General features: G+C 46.8%; 1 long non-coding RNA gene across 1 annotated transcript in view; it reads right to left on the bottom strand.

Annotated features, from left to right (window-relative positions):
- Positions 1-2,332: 2,332 nt before the first annotated feature.
- The window catches only part of LOC138363900 (uncharacterized), a 29,622-nt gene continuing 15,540 nt past the window's right edge, over positions 2,333-16,414 (bottom strand). The window contains exon 3 of the long non-coding RNA XR_011228240.1: positions 2,333-5,719. This is a non-coding gene — a long non-coding RNA (uncharacterized lncRNA). The remainder of the gene's footprint in view (positions 5,720-16,414) is intronic.

Raw genomic sequence — 16,414 nt, 5'->3', positions numbered from 1 at the left:
AAATACAGTCTCCGTGGTGTAGTGGTAAGACACTCGCCTGGCGTTCCGCGAGCGCTATGTCATGGGTTCGTATCCTGGCCGGGGAGGATTTACTGGGCGCAATTCCTTAACTGTAGCCTCTGTTTAACGCAACAGTAAAATGTGTACTTGGATGAAAAAACGATTCTACGCGGCAGGGGATCGTATTCCAGGGACCTGCCCGAAACGCTACGCGTACTAGTGGCTGTACAAGAATGTAACAACTCTTGTAGCTAAAAAAAAAAAAAAAATCTCAATGCCTCCCAACCACGGTCCCTTTTTAATCTAGCAACTAATTCATCATTCTTTAAATAAAACCCCACAAGATCTTTGCTTTCCTTGGCCTTGACAGTCTTCATTAACGTACCAGTGGAAAAAAACTCATGATACTCTACACACAGTAATCACACTAAGGTGACTGCATCAGTGAGAAAATATGTAGGGGCCGTGATGAGGATTCGAACCTATGCAGTGGGTGTTCCCACGCACACGCCCTGGTTCGAACCCTCATCACAGCTCCTACGGATTTTCTCACTGATGCAGTCACCTTAGTGTGATTACTCTATATTAAAGGAGGAGAGTCAGAGGGAGAACATTCCTGGATGACAGAGCCAGAGTGCATGGGGGGGGGGGGATTGTGTGGAACTCCTGCCCCGGCTTCAGTAGAAGCCTCAGGAAATCCTTGTATGTTCAGTAAAACTCCAGGTTGCAACCCTTATACCATGTCGTGGCCTAGTTGAACAGGGCGTGAGTGGGGGGGGAACACCCACTGCATAGGTTCGAACCCTCATCACGGCTCCTATGGATTCTCTAATACTCCGTTTCCTCTTTGCTTCTAGCTGAAGATCTTTGGGTGCACTACGCTGTAATCTGAGAGTACCTCAGGTGTACACACCCTGTTTAAGCAGCTGTTCCATAAGTTGAAGCGAGTTATAGCAGTTATCCCTATGCAAATGGTAACCTTTGCTCTTCAGTGGTGCAATTAAACTCATAACCCTTCGAATTGTTGTCTTCTCAATTCCTGCATATACTTCAAAATCAAAGATGTAACCAGTCTGATTCAGTATGTACAGCTTTACTCCATACTTATCAGGTTAATTTGGATTAAAATCTTTGGAAGATAGACGGCTCCACCATGTCATTGTGCCTTCATCCAGACAGATGTTTGAGTAATGTAGCAAGTTTTGACTTTGTTAGATATACCATTAATGTTCTAACTTTAATGAGTGTCTGTACTGTTTTCGGGAATGCCATTGTTATGAGTATGAAAATACTTAGCAATCGTTACATATTGCTTTGAAGTCATACAAAAACTGAAAGAAGCTACATGTCACTTTTTACCAGTTTGCCAGAACATTGACATCATTGGCACCGTCACAATTCCCATCAACTTTGTCAGTTGCAAATATCTGTCAAGCTCTTTTACTTTCACTACCCACTCATTCTATACTAGGTGAGAAGCATTGAACATGATTTGTGATGCATACAAATTTCTTTCATATGCCAAATACTTCTGTAAATCTCTCATAATAAATAACAATAAATCCCAGAGGAGTGGTTGGTGCTGGACAGTCAAGCCTGGTGTTCCAGTAAAACTCTGAACAAATGGTGCAGTATTGTCAGTAGACCAGGCTTCACTAGAACTGGCATGTGGGGTTCTAGTGGTAAATAAATCGTCTGCACGTGGGGCTGTATCAATAGCCACATCAATATCACTATTCATTTTGTATCGTATCCTCACCTGTCGTTTCTGCCACTTAACTATCAACATAACATTATTTACACGTTGAAAATATTAGAGGGGCTGGTCCCAAACATGCACAAAAAAATAAAACCACATGAGACCATAAATCCTGGCATTATGTGCAGAATACCCCCGTTGAGAAGCAGAGGTGCAATAGGTACTCAAAGAACTATCAACATCAGAGGCCAGAGAGTGTTCAACATGCTTTCACTACACAAAGGACATAACTAGCCGACACCCTCACACTGTTCACGAGAGCATAACCACCTCCAAAGGATAACTGATCATTCAGGCTGCGATTCATGTATCAGGCTGCGAGCAGCCTCGTCCAACACCCTGATTGACCAGGCCTGCAACGAGGAAGTCTGGTCAAGGACCGGGCCACAGACGTTCAGCCCCGAAATCATCGCAAGGTAAATGCAAGAAAAGGTATCGCTCACTTTCTGCAGTGTCAAGGTCACAGCCTGAAAATTCATTAAGTACAGTCAAACTTTGTCGGTGAGAGTTTCCAGAGTTTCTTGCTAATACTCTCTAGCTTTTTTCTGATAACGGAGGAATAAGACACCGACAGCATTGGGACCTATTTATTTAATTTTTTAGTAGTAACAAAATAATTAAATTTTTTCAGACCATGTTAATGAACAGGTAACTTGTATAATTTTACAACAGCATAAATACATGTATAACTTGGCTACAATGACTTAATAACATTAATATATATGCTTATATCCGGTAACTAAATAGAACATGGTCTGAAGAACGCGGAATCCTTATTAACTATTGGTACAAGTAAGGCAAACGTTTAACATAATTTTTAAGTAGAATCGGGGCTTAAAGAGTAGCATATAGTGGCCTAACACATGACATAAATAATGTGGCAAATCCCAGACATAATGTGAAATGGTAAATTACTAGTAGCTGTAGAATACACCTATAGGACAAATTTAACAATACTCTTACAAGTGAGAGTAAGTAGCTGCGGACAGCGTAATACTTAGGGGCCGGCGCTGCACTCCCACTCGCAGAGCCAGCTGGCCGGAACCCCCCCCCCCCCCCCCCCCCCCGAAGGGCGAGTGCCCGCTGGCCGCGGAATTGGTTTGGATTGATGTCCAAAGAGCTTGGAAAGGATGATGTGAGGAAAAAAGATGGGGCGATGAAATTCTTGGAAGAGGATTTGGATGTGGAGAGAGGAGGCTTGAAATTTCGGTGGCCCGTCCACCTTGGATTGGAGATGTTTTTTCCAGCAAAGCCTGTAGCTTAAGTTCTTCTTGGGCGGCAGGAGGCTAGTGGTGGGGCAGGGTGATGTCGTCCTGGTTCACTTGAGGTGGTCTGTCTGGCTTGGAGGAGGCGTCGTCCTTATTGAGGTGGTGAGAGGAAAGTTCACTGTTGCTTGTTGTTATCTTGACCACGAGGTATTCGCATGTACTTCCCAAATGACATCGGCGTTATTGGTGTTCCTGTCGGGTCTTCATCATCTTCCAGGAAGGTCACTTGTTCCCTCTTGAAGTCGTATTTAGGGTCGACGTATTCACTCTCCAGAGCGCAGAGGTCAACATAATGTTCCACGGTCTCGTGGTGGACAAACACAGGGTAAGGAAAGCAGGTCTTGAGCTGGTTGATGATCCTGTTGCATTCTAAGGCAATGACCATTCTTGTGCTTCGATTGCTGTTGAAAGTGCCATCGTGAATGAGGTAAATCCATAGTAGGGCTTTTTCTTGCTTGATTTGCTTGGGTTTAGGTCGAAGTCTGGGGCCTCATATGTGACGGTCTCAGCCGAGGTAGATGGAAACAATGGTGATTCTAGGAATTTGGTTGGTTGGCCTGGTGTGGACGTCTGTGTAGCAGGAGCAGAAGCGTTGGGAAGCACTGGCGATAATGTAGCTTGGATATCGAAGCTTGCCGGCTGATTGGTTGTTGGGTTGGCAGTCACTGTTTGTTTATTTCATCTAGTCGTACGTGGCAGTCCATGGAGACGGCGATGTGATCATCTCCGCAATTGAGGCACCGTTTGTTGGGTGGCCTTGACTGTAGCAGCAGTCAGAGCCGTGTTTTCTGGTGTTGATGGTACCAGGGGTCCTGGGTGGCGGTGTAGACACTCGTGTGGCTGACGAATATGGTTCGTTCAGCCAAGTAGCGACGGTTAGGAGTGATGATCAGGTTGTAGTTTCGTAGGGCGTCCTGGTGTTCTGGTGCAAACAGTTGCTCCAGAGCTTGCTCGCTTGAATAGAGAAGTACAGCGCCGTTAGAATCGTCACGGATGTCCAACGGGGCTGCATTCGTGATGTCGACGATTTTCCTTAGTAATTGGGGTCCGGTGTATTATGTTTCGTCACGAAACCGGACCTTTATGCGGTAGATCATGGCTCTAATCGTTGCTGCCCAATGTTTACCCACCCGGCAGTGCTGGGTGCAGAGAGCCTGATCGAGGGTTTCGGTCGTCTGCTTTATTTTGTTTATTTTCATGCCTTTTATCTGGCCGCTGAATGTTTTCAATGTGGAAGCGTGATGACATCTTGCCTGACATATGAGTGAAAACGTCACGCCTCCATCGTCCGACGGCCTTAATTGTTACCTGCACATGCCCATTAATGTGACAGCTGCATGGCCCGTCCAATCCGTAAAGAATGTGGGGCGTAGTCATTGTGAGGGCGCAGGCCGCGTAAGGGGCATCAGCGTGTAGGGCGTTGACTTCTCATCTGACGTTGGGGGCCGTGCCACCAGGAATGGCGTAGCCGAAAGTTCTGCGTCGCGGGGTATCATGGAGTTTTTCCTTGCCTGCGTCCACGTCCGTGCCCGTACACCCGTTACCTCTGCCATTAAAAAAACAGTCAGGAATTTCCAGTACTGAAAAAAGGTACAGAGTCGGGCGTACATGGCTGGTAAATGCTGCTAGGTAAGCAGCATCCTGGAAGTGACCAATGGAGCCCCGTCTGGTGCATGTGTATACAATGCGGGCGTCTTGATGTCTGCGTGTTGTGGGCGTATTACCTCGTGCATGCCTCGCGTGCTATGCCCCGCCACGCCAGGACATCCTCGTGTCGCCGTTATCGCTGTGTCCCGCCCTTGCAGAGACTAGCCCAGTGAGGTTGACCCCAGGGCGGGTGAGTAGGACCTGCGTGTGCCAATCCGTGCCGTCCGTCGGGAGTGTTCATCGTGCGCGATCCTATGTTCTCCGTCCATGAGGTGTTCCCCGATGGATAATAAATAGTCTGTAGTCGATGATTGATTGATGAAGATTAAGCCACCCAAGAGGTGGCACGGGCATGAATAGCCCGTAAGTGGTGGCCCTTTCGAGCCATTACCAGTATCAAAAGATGACACTGGAGATCTGTGGAGGCACAACTGCACCCTGCGTGACGGGAGATGTCTCCCGGACCAAGTGTGGCATATCTTCTTGATTGATTGATTGATGAAGATTAAGCCACCCAAAAGGTGGCACGGGCATAAATAGCCCGTAAGTGGTGGCCATTTTAAGCCATTACCAGTATCAAGAGCTGATACTGGAGATCTGTGGAGGTGCGAATGCACCCTGCATGACGGGAGATGTCTCCCTTGTGAATGTGTTAAGATGAAGATGAAGCCACCCAAAAGGTGGCACAGGCATGAATAGCTCGTAAGTGGTGGCCCTTTTGAGCCATCACCAGTATCAATAGATGATACTGGAGATCTGTGGAGGTGCGACTGCACCCTGCGTGACGGGAGATGTCTCCCGGACCAAATGGTGACCAGATGGAGGGTCTGTAATCGTTCTAATGCGTGCTACGCGTGCTGTGCACCGCCACGCCGGGTCGTCCTCGTGGGCGTCGTCGTCGCTGTAGCCCGCCCTCGCGGAGGCTAGCCCCAACGCAGCTGAGTAGTTCCTTCATGCGCCCATCCGTGCAGTCCATCGAGAGTTCTTCGGGCGCAAAACCAATGTTCCCCGTCCATGTGTTGTTCCCCGATGGTCTGTAGTCGTTCTGGAAATATTACGGCAGTAAGGGTTGGCAGGGGTGAGCATGTGGCATAAGTAGGACAGTGTGGTAAAGCAGTGGGGTAATTAAACGCTCCGAAACCCGAACGAACAGGGCTCCTTGCTCCAAGCTGAAGACAACGTTGTACAGACCCTATACACTGACGGAACACGCAAAGTATGTTAAATAGTAATAACGTAAAGAAATGAAGCACGGATGTGGCAGTTAATCACAAAATGGTAAATATCACAGTTGTGGGACCAACCTTCACCTGAAGGCCACTGTTAGCGGGTTAGTCTGAAAAATAACGTATGGAAGTGAAAAAGTGTGTACTTCTATTATGATTAAGGCTTGAGTAATAATACCGGATAGAGTATAGTCAGCTCCACAGATCCAATGGATGCCGTCTTTCTGGGAGAGGACTAAGGGCGTGCTATCATGCTCACCCTTAGCGGCAGGAACTGAAGTCAAGAAGTGTGTGGGCTACCTTGAACCGACAGCACCGGGGACGTAGACTGCAACGCCGAATTGATCTTGAACAGATATTGGGAAAAAGAACACTCTAGGGATAATTTAAGTGATGACAGACGGGTAACACTCCCCAGTCTAGGAGACCACGGGTAAGGCAGATTGCGACTAACGCAAGTTGTGGGTAAATGCCTATTACATATTAATGGTAAGCCCGATGTTAGGCAGGGTACTGAAGCATGAACCTAGGGAAAAAACAAAAATTCGTAGGATGGATGGGCAGCGGACCGCTGAATCAGATTGCGTCAGGTGGGAGCAGGCCGTTCCACGCCGATCTCCTCGTCCCGAGGGGCGTGTGTTGACCCCTCCGCGATGATTCTGTGGACTGAGGGAATTCTGCGAAGAGAGGGAACTTGGAATTGCAATTAGTAAGATGGTTAAAACCCAAGGAGCAATGCATGCTCGGTCTTAATTGAGGCGAATAGGACACTGGGCAATATTAATAAAGGATTAGTAACTTGACGCCTGGAGTTGTTCTTCCGTTAATCTTGCAATGAAATTTGTGCCTTAGTTAGAATAAGCAGAACTGTATTTTGCGTCGTAAATAAATTCCCTTGAACGTGTACAGCGTAGTAAATTAAAAAAAAAACTTGGGTAAATACTGGTTCGATAACTTGGTTGGTAAAATTGTAGACCAATTACCACGAACGTAGTGGAGTATGGGACCTTCCAATGTTCCAAGCATGGGAAGACATGTACTATAGTACGTCATTAAATACGCATGAACGTGTAATATATCGCGAATAATGCATGAATATGTAAGAACAACCCATACCCCCAAAATGCAAAGGGGGGGGGGGGCACCACATCAAGCTTGATATTACGTCAATGTTTTATCTGGTCGTTAGTCAGAATAAAGTGTGCTGTATAATGTCATACGAATTTTTCGGCGAAGCATGCCCGTGCCACCCCTTGGGTGACTTAAACCTTAACGACCAACCAACAACCATACTAATCTACTAATGGTACTAATGACTAATCTAACCGCAAATGGGCTGTATAAGAATACCATAAAGACTACCCCCAACATTCTGTGGATAGTAGAACAAATTAATAAATGATAGGATAAGCGTCCCAGACTGTTACAAGTAAGCGGATTAATGATTATTAAAAGGCATTAACATAACTAAGTACTTTTCATCTACGGGCTCCCCATGGCCCGTAACCCCCCGTTCCAGGCAGCGAATCTTTAACAACAATTAAGTACATTTTAATGTCAATAATAGTAATTCCCAATATCTAATGTATAGAAATAATTATAAAAAAATAGACTTAGAAAAACCTTCAAAATTATAGTTTTTAAATATGTTCTGGAAAAAACCCAGTGACCGAATAATTATAAGGAAGGCAGAATTGTGAACAGTATTTAATTACGGTATGGAGGCCAAGGTGTGACAAAAAGGGAAGGCATCAATGAATAAGGTTTATCGTTAAACAGTAGTAACTAATCCAATAAGAACACATCCCAATCTGAGAGAAATAAGCAGCGTGATTAATTAACTAATGCGAAAAAAGTTTTATTAAGTAAAAGGTAAGATTGATTGGGCTGAGAGAATACGTAGCATCGCGTAGTATTTACAAACTTGGAAAGCCTCGAGTACCACAGCGATACAGGAGGAGGGAAGTACCATCAACAAACAAAAAAAAGGTTTAAGAATACCAGACCAGAATACCTAATTACCTCAGATGATAACAGGGATAATAATATAATCCATGTAACATAAGTAGAAGACAAATAGCGAAATGTCCAAATCCTTAAATAATTACTGTATATAAATATGTAGCGGAATATAAGTTAATGAATATGTGAAGAGTAAAATTAGTAAGAAATTAAGTGCCTTAGAGAAGACATGATTAAATTTGTAACGTGAAACCCAGCGACCGACAATAAAATTTCCCCCCCCCCCGTGACTGGCCGATAATTCCTAAGTAGGGAAAAACATGCGACTACAGAATTACCCGAAGGGAATCACTTAAAAGAAAATATACAATAATCCTAACATGAAAGCAGGAAGAAAACTTCCCTACTTCGCAGAAACAGAGAAAAACATTTGATAAGTAACTCCGTGAATAGGAATTAAGTCAGTGAAGGGGAAAAAAAAAAGAATTAAAAGTGTGTAGACCGCTTGACCTGTAAGTTGTTTAGCTTGGATTCTAAAGAGTAAGAATAGACTTGACCTTAATTGTAATCCTATTGGGACGCGACAGGATGACCTCGCGCGCCAATGCTTCCGAGGACTGAAGAAGGAGTATCTTGAGATACCCACTAAATAAAATTAACTGAGACAATTACCTTGAAGTCCATCAGAAGTTGTCCTCCGCATGCGGACCGACTAATGAATTGATTTACCTACTGCTATTAAGGATTTAATTAAGAAGCGTTAAGCGTATGATAAGTATAAGATTTGAGTAAAGAATAACCACTTAATGTGTAAACCACAGCTTGTAGTCTTAAAGCTGGAGATTAAAAAACGTAATCTCGTCCGAAGGAAGTTAAATCATGACTGACATGCGTGCGTCCGGACGGCACTGACTCCATAAGTATGTGGATGGATAAATAATATAGGAAATATAAGGTCCAATGCAACTGTTTCCATAATAAATTGCTCTCCGAATGCGTGGTACGTTTAACGGCCCTGTGAATTTGCTGATTGCATGTCAGCTGGAACGGCAGCAGTCGGAGGGTCGTCACCTGATGAATAATAGATATTCATTTCTGGTGCGGTGAAAATGGTCCTTGCGTCTGTCCCGTAAGAATTTCGGAGCAGCAAATTATAAATTGTTTGTTACCGAGTCCGTTGCAATGATCTCCAGCTTCTAGGGTCGTTGTTGGTGGGGCTTCCTGCTACACCGGCGGTCAAAATAATAATTCCGGGCTCAACCGGCAGACATAGGTCTGGCAATCCAATCACGAGGGGCGGCTGCATAATAAATTCCGGGTTCAACCGGCAGACATGTGACTTCTTCCCCATCGCCGTCTCTAGACGTAGGTCTGGCAATACATTAGCTAGGGCGTCTGCATAAGAATTCCGGGCTTAACCGGCAGACATTAGGTCAGGCAATCCAATAGCGAGGTCGGCTGCCTAATAATTCCGGGCTTAAACCGGCAGACATAGGTCTGGCAGTCCAATAGCGAGGGCAGCTGTATAATAATTCCGGGCTTAACCGGCAGACAATAGGTCTGGCAATCCAATAGCAAAGGCGGCTGCATAATAAATCCGGGCTCAACCGGCAGACATACGTATGGCAAACTACAGCGAGGGCGCTGCATAATAATTCCGGGCTCAACCGGCAGACATAGTCTGGCAATCCAATAGCGAGGGCGGCTGCATAAATAATAATTCCGGGCTCAACCGGCAGACATAGGTCTAGCAATCCAATAGTGAAGGCGGCTGCATAATTCCGGGCTCAACCGGCAGACATAGGTCTGGCAATCCAATAGTGAAGGCGGCTGCATAATTCCGGGCTCAACCGGCAGACATAGGTCTGGCAATACAACAGCGAAGGGCGGCTGCATAATAATTCCGGGCTCAACCGGCAGACATAGGTCTGGCAATCCAATATCGAGGGCAGCTGCATAATAATAATAATTCCGGGCTCAACCGGCAGACACAGGTCTGGCAAGACAGTAGCGAGGGCAGCTTCATAATAATTCCGGGCTCAACCGGGCGGCCTATAGAATAATTTTTAGGTAGCAAACAATAGCGAGGGCGGCTGAATAAGTGGAGAAACGTGCGACTACAGTGGATACCCACAGGGAGGCACCAAATGAAGACTAAAATAAACCGGCCATGAAAACACCGATGTGTACCACCCTTCAACGAGGAAACAGAAAAAAAACACTGTTGAAATACTATGTTAAGGAGATAATGAGTCTATTGGGGGGAATTAATAAGAATTAAATGAGGATAATCCGCTTGACTTAAGGTCTTGAAATTTAAGAAAGGCTTAACCCTAACTGTAATCCTATTAGCACGTGACTAGAAACTCGCGCGCCTAATTTAACGAGGACTGTTGAAGGAATAATGAATTCCCCCCTAGATGAATCGCACGAACTGGGAAATCTAACCAGCTTAATTATTTAGTACCGAATTAATACTCTAGATAAGTTATTTAGTGACGAGGAGGAAAATATAGGGGAAAACATTGTTACGAACCCGGATTCAGCGTCCGAGCCTGGAGCAGTGACAAACACGCCATCTGTGGGTCAGCTCCCGAAACCCCCGCCAAACGAACGACGACACCTAGCGAGGACAGCGTGTACTGGCCTCGAGGACCAGTTTCCAGTCTGGTTCAGCGCTCAACACCGCCGCTCCTGACCTCTGGTGAGGTGGTGCTCCGACGACAGCGCCATCTATGGAGTGGATATGTCGGGCGTTTGTATCTGAGCCTGTGAGTGTGGTGTATTAGTGTCCCGGTTATTAATGACGTGTCTGCTTACAGAGCCGACCTGGGACCACTGTGTTGAAGGTGGAGTCAGTCTACCCGAGGCAGCCAGTCTCCATACTGTGAAGTTTGCTGCAGCTGTTGTGACGTCGTCCCCCCGGAAGAACACTGTGGTGTGTTAAGCCTGCCAACGGAGTGGCAGTGAAAGGATTTACCCGGGACCGACGGTTGGAGACGATAATCCACTGGGGTATTGAGGACAGGAGGGTGATTGGTGATATCACACGAGACTCTTGTCTAGGGCGTACCCCTTTTATCGTTCGTGGAGTGGCCGTACCAGCCTTGGTGGCTCAGTACCTGCCAGCAGACCTGCTGGACGTGTGGTTGACGGCCTCCACGACGGTGCCCCCAGTGGACCTGTGTTGTGGCTGACCTGTGGCCAGGGTAGGCTCGGCGTTCTCAGAGGACACGTCTTGAGGCCACGAAGAAAGCACCGCGGACTCAGCACCTAGCTTCGAGGATCCATAGTCTCCAGCAGAAGACTACAGTGTTGATCCCCTTTGTAAAGTGTTAATACCCCTCCCCCTTGTGTACTCTTTTATTATATATATTAAACGGTGAAGGTAAACATTATATTATATTAAGTTCTTAGCTTTCTTTCCCTACTCCCTTTAAGTTACTTGCGTCACGGATCGCATCCCTTGATAGCCTCTACTGGCTTGGGGCCGGATATATATCTTCCTCTAACTACATCAGAGTAAGAACCCCGTTGCGTCCCGAGAGGGCCGTAACATTAATTGGCATCCCCAGCGGGATCCGTCCCCTTGTTAAGTATGTTTGACAGGGGTGGTGAAGTGGCGTAATCCCTGTATATAATTCCCCCTGTGTGTGACGATTGTGACGTTATACGTCCTGTGCGGTGCTCAGAGTGACTAAGTGCGATATTGTGCAGTGCGGTGCTCGCTGTGATTAAGCGATTAAGTGCAATATTGACTAGTGCGGTGCTCAGTGATTTAGTGCAATATTGTAGAGCGAAGTGTTCGCTTGGACTCAGTGCAATATTGGGTAGTGCGGTGCCCGAAGTAATTACGTGCAATATTGGCAAGTGCAGTATTTGGTGCGATAAAGTGCCATATTGACGTAGAACAGTGCTCGGTGCGTTAAGTGCTAGTGGAGTATTCCATCTGTGACAATGGCAGAAAAAGCTACCATCGATGATCTGGACGATGTTCAGGCTTTTCTGAACAGAGTGGACTGTCTTGCCAGATTAAAGTATCTGAGCAAACCGGAACTTGTACTAGTGAGCGCCTACCTGGAGATAAAGATCCGTGCCAGTGATTCCCGTGTGGAGATCCTGTCCAAGGTTCACCGGCACCTGAAGGCAGAAGGGAAACAGGAAGGCGAGACTCCTAGTACAAGGGAAGGTGAGGAAATAGCTTCCACAGAAAAGGAAGATAAGGGCAGTGACATTGACAGTGATGCAGGTGAGCTTAATATCAGCTTCCTAACAGTCAAGATGCGTGCCTTAGAAATAAATCGCGAGATAGAGTGGAAGAAGTTAGAATTAGAACGAGAATTAAAAGATAAAGAAATGGAGATGAAAGAAAAGGAATTGGCGATGAGGCGTCTAGAATTAGAAGATAAACGAGAGAGAGAAGAACGAGAAAGAGAAGAGAGACGAGAGAGAGAAGAACGAGAAAGAGAGAGAGAAGAACGAGAAAGAGAGAGAGAAGAACGAGAAAGAGAAGAGAGAAGAGAGAGAGAAGAACGAGAAAGAGAGAGAGAAGAACGAGAAAGAGAGAGAGAAGAAAGACAGAGACAACATGAACTAGAAGTATTACGACTAGGCGCTGGACAGAGACAAACTGGAGTAAGCGGTTTCGATCCGGTAAGAAATATCAAAATGGTCCCCAAATTCAACGAGAGAGAAGTTTCGAAGTTCTTCGCAGCCTTCGAGAAAGTCGCTGCCTCTTTGGAGTGGCCAAGGGAGAATTGGGCTATCATGATACAGTCAGTTTTGACTGGGAAGGCCCAAATCGCCTACTCTACGTTATCCCTTGACGACTCTGGCGATTACGATATGGTGAAGAAAGTGGTGCTCATGGCGTACCAATTGGTACCTGAGGCATATAGGCAAAGGTTCCGAAACCTGAAGAAGACCTCAGAGCACACTTTCACCGAATTCGCCACCATCAAGGAGCGACTTTTCCAGGAATGGTGTGCCTCTCGGAAGGTGGAGACCAGGGAAGACCTCGAGCAGCTGATTTTACTCGAGGACTTCAAGGATTGTTTATCTGGAGACCTCAAGACGTACTTAGAGGAACAGCAGGTAGAGACCTTGAGTGCAGCAGCCACCATGGCTGAAGAGTACATCCTGACTCATAGGCCGTCTGCTAAGTACGTCCCAAGGAATTACCAGCGCCGGTTTGACAGACCTCACGACGAAGAAGAAAGACCCGTCCCACAAAGTGCTAAGAAGACGCCCCCAAGTAGCCCCCGAAGAACAAGTCCCAGTAGTCCGAAACACCGTAGTCCAAGGAGGAATATGGTGTGCTGGACTTGTGGGCAGAAAGGGCACATAGCTGCTAGGTGCCGAGGTAGAAGAGGTGGCAGCGCACGAAGGGAGGTGATGTTGGTGAGCTGTGTTACATCACCAGTAGGAAACCAGTCTACGACGACGCAGGAAGGACCAAGTTTGTTGGCCCCTCACACTTCAACCGGGTATGTAACGAGTGATCATACTGGTAGATCAATTGTAGTGCTCAGAGATAGTGGAGCAGCCCAGTCCCTGATCATGAAGAGCTCGTTACCCGAGGGAGTAAGTGTGGATGGGCGACAAAAGGTTGTCCTGGTTGGGTTTCCTAGGACGCAGTACATCGCCCCCTTAGTGCCAGTACATCTCGACACGCCTTATTTCAGCGGCACATGTGTGTTGGCAGTAGTCGATACCCTCCCTGTGGCTGGGACTGACGTGGTACTAGCCAACGACTTGGTGACAGATTGGAGCATCAATCTTCCCAAGGTTGCGGACGAGTCTACCGGAACAGCACGGTCTGAGGTAACAGGCAATGGTAATGTCCAGGTAAAGACAGACCCGGATGTAACTATGTTTAATTTGTCCTCTCGCCTACAGATTGAGAACGTTCTAGCAGTGTCTCCTGATTCTCTCGACAAGGAACATGAGGTTACGATGGAAGAAGTACCTGAGCTTGAAGAGAGTCCTTGTGTGCAGGCACCCACGGATACCAACGAGTCTGGAGCGAAGGCGGATGTGTGCTTGCGGTATGGCAAGTTACAGCATGTAGTGAACCAGCCAGAGATTCCCCAGACGTCAGAGGTATGTGACGGGTGTTCGAAAGGTCTAGTGCCCTCTTCGGTCCAAGCCAGGCTTATGGATGTTGCCGGCTATGGACATGACAAGTTCAGGAAGCTTATCCCTCAGATGACCAAACGTTTCCTAGCAGTATTTTGTTTTATTCTCGTTTGTGTTCTCAGTAAGGATCAGTGGACGACTCGAAGAATGATGGCTCCCATGAACATCGTGAAAAGGTCCCAGGGATTGAAGATTTGTACTGCAGGAATTGCAGTTGAAGGAGGGACCTGGGAGGTAATAGATGATACAGGAGGTACGATATGTGATAATATGAGTGACTGTTTCCGACAGGTTGACACCCCCCGCGTGATAGCTGAGCCTCAATGCAGCGTTATACGGAACGTTGGTCGACCTGACGATGGCAGAGCGAATGCCATCTTCGGTGAGCAAGCAGCCCTGTTGGAACTAGGTGCGGGCCTAGTAGACGAGTATGTAGTAAGTACTGCCTTGCCCACTGTCGCTATCACTCTGAATTATCAGACCCCTGTATTCCAGGTTCCTGTCTCCCTGAAGGACCATCGGACCGGCACCAGAAATGCCGTCTGTGGTCAGCCATCATCGATGCCACGACATAAGGAAGTGTCGAGTCACCCCAGATCGTGTCGAAACCGATCCTTACTTGAGAGGTGTGAGGTTATGCTCCGGATTAACATCTCGGTGGAGACGGTGAAGATGTGGAAGATTACACCAGGCAGGACCTTGCCTTCAATTTTAAAGTTCCCGTTGTGCCGGAATTGCCCAGTAGGACAATTCCGTGGACAAGACAGCCTCATCTCTCCAGTTCATAGTATAAGTAAGTCCATTTGGAGTTGTGTCGCCCTGCTAATTTGGTTTGTGTTTTTTATAGAACCCCAAACCAAATTCCTTTTGGTGGGGAGGTGTTACGAACCCGGATTCAGCGTCCGAGCCTGGAGCAGTGACAAACACGCCATCTGTGGGTCAGCTCCCGAAACCCCCGCCAAACGAACGACGACACCTAGTGAGGACAGCGTGTACTGGCCTCGAGGACCAGTTTCCAGTCTGGTTCAGCGCTCAACACCGCCGCTCCTGACCTCTGGTGAGGTGGTGCTCCGACGACAGCGCCATCTATGGAGTGGATATGTCGGGCGTTTGTATCTGAGCCTGTGAGTGTGGTGTATTAGTGTCCCGGTTATTAATGACGTGTCTGCTTACAGAGCCGACCTGGGACCACTGTGTTGAAGGTGGAGTCAGTCTACCCGAGGCAGCCAGTCTCCATACTGTGAAGTTTGCTGCAGCTGTTGTGACGTCGTCCCCCCGGAAGAACACTGTGGTGTGTTAAGCCTGCCAACGGAGTGGCAGTGAAAGGATTTACCCGGGACCGACGGTTGGAGACGATAATCCACTGGGGTATTGAGGACAGGAGGGTGATTGGTGATATCACACGAGACTCTTGTCTAGGGCGTACCCCTTTTATCGTTCGTGGAGTGGCCGTACCAGCCTTGGTGGCTCAGTACCTGCCAGCAGACCTGCTGGACGTGTGGTTGACGGCCTCCACGACGGTGCCCCCAGTGGACCTGTGTTGTGGCTGACCTGTGGCCAGGGTAGGCTCGGCGTTCTCAGAGGACACGTCTTGAGGCCACGAAGAAAGCACCGCGGACTCAGCACCTAGCTTCGAGGATCCATAGTCTCCAGCAGAAGACTACAGTGTTGATCCCCTTTGTAAAGTGTTAATACCCCTCCCCCTTGTGTACTCTTTTATTATATATATTAAACGGTGAAGGTAAACATTATATTATATTAAGTTCTTAGCTTTCTTTCCCTACTCCCTTTAAGTTACTTGCGTCACGGATCGCATCCCTTGATAGCCTCTACTGGCTTGGGGCCGGATATATATCTTCCTCTAACTACATCAGAGTAAGAACCCCGTTGCGTCCCGAGAGGGCCGTAACAAACATAGTATCACATGATACACACAATCTTGTAGGAGAAAAATCGTAACTGTGACCAACTGTTTGACTGTAGAGAGACGAACATTTTATAAGATTTAAAAGTTCTAGTAGTACAGGATTTTGTAATGTAGCGTATTAATAGAGGTTTATAAGTGTAATGATCGAGACCAAAACAGCCCAGTAAAAATAGAGGCCACTGCAGACAAAATGAAGGGAATCTATTACCTCGAATCATGTGTTGTCCTCCGATGATGTCGGACAATTAACTTTATTTTACCTTTGTGAATAAAGTTTTATTAATAATGCGGAGTGAAAATTATGTATGATAATGTATTAAAGAATAACCTCTTAGCCCGTGCTTAACCGGAAGTCCTCGGATGTTGTCCGACAAATAACCTTAATTTACATTTGCGAATAAAGTTTTATTTATGAACGTGGAGTGAAAATTATGTATGAAAAAGTATTAAAGAATGACCTCCTAGTGCGTAAAACACATCTTCTAAT

Source organism: Procambarus clarkii, chromosome 12, assembly GCF_040958095.1.
Source record: "Procambarus clarkii isolate CNS0578487 chromosome 12, FALCON_Pclarkii_2.0, whole genome shotgun sequence".
Classification (NCBI taxonomy): Eukaryota; Metazoa; Arthropoda; class Malacostraca; order Decapoda; family Cambaridae; genus Procambarus; species Procambarus clarkii.
Note: the sequence above shows the minus strand (reverse complement) of the source record. Positions and strands in the feature narration are given on the sequence as shown.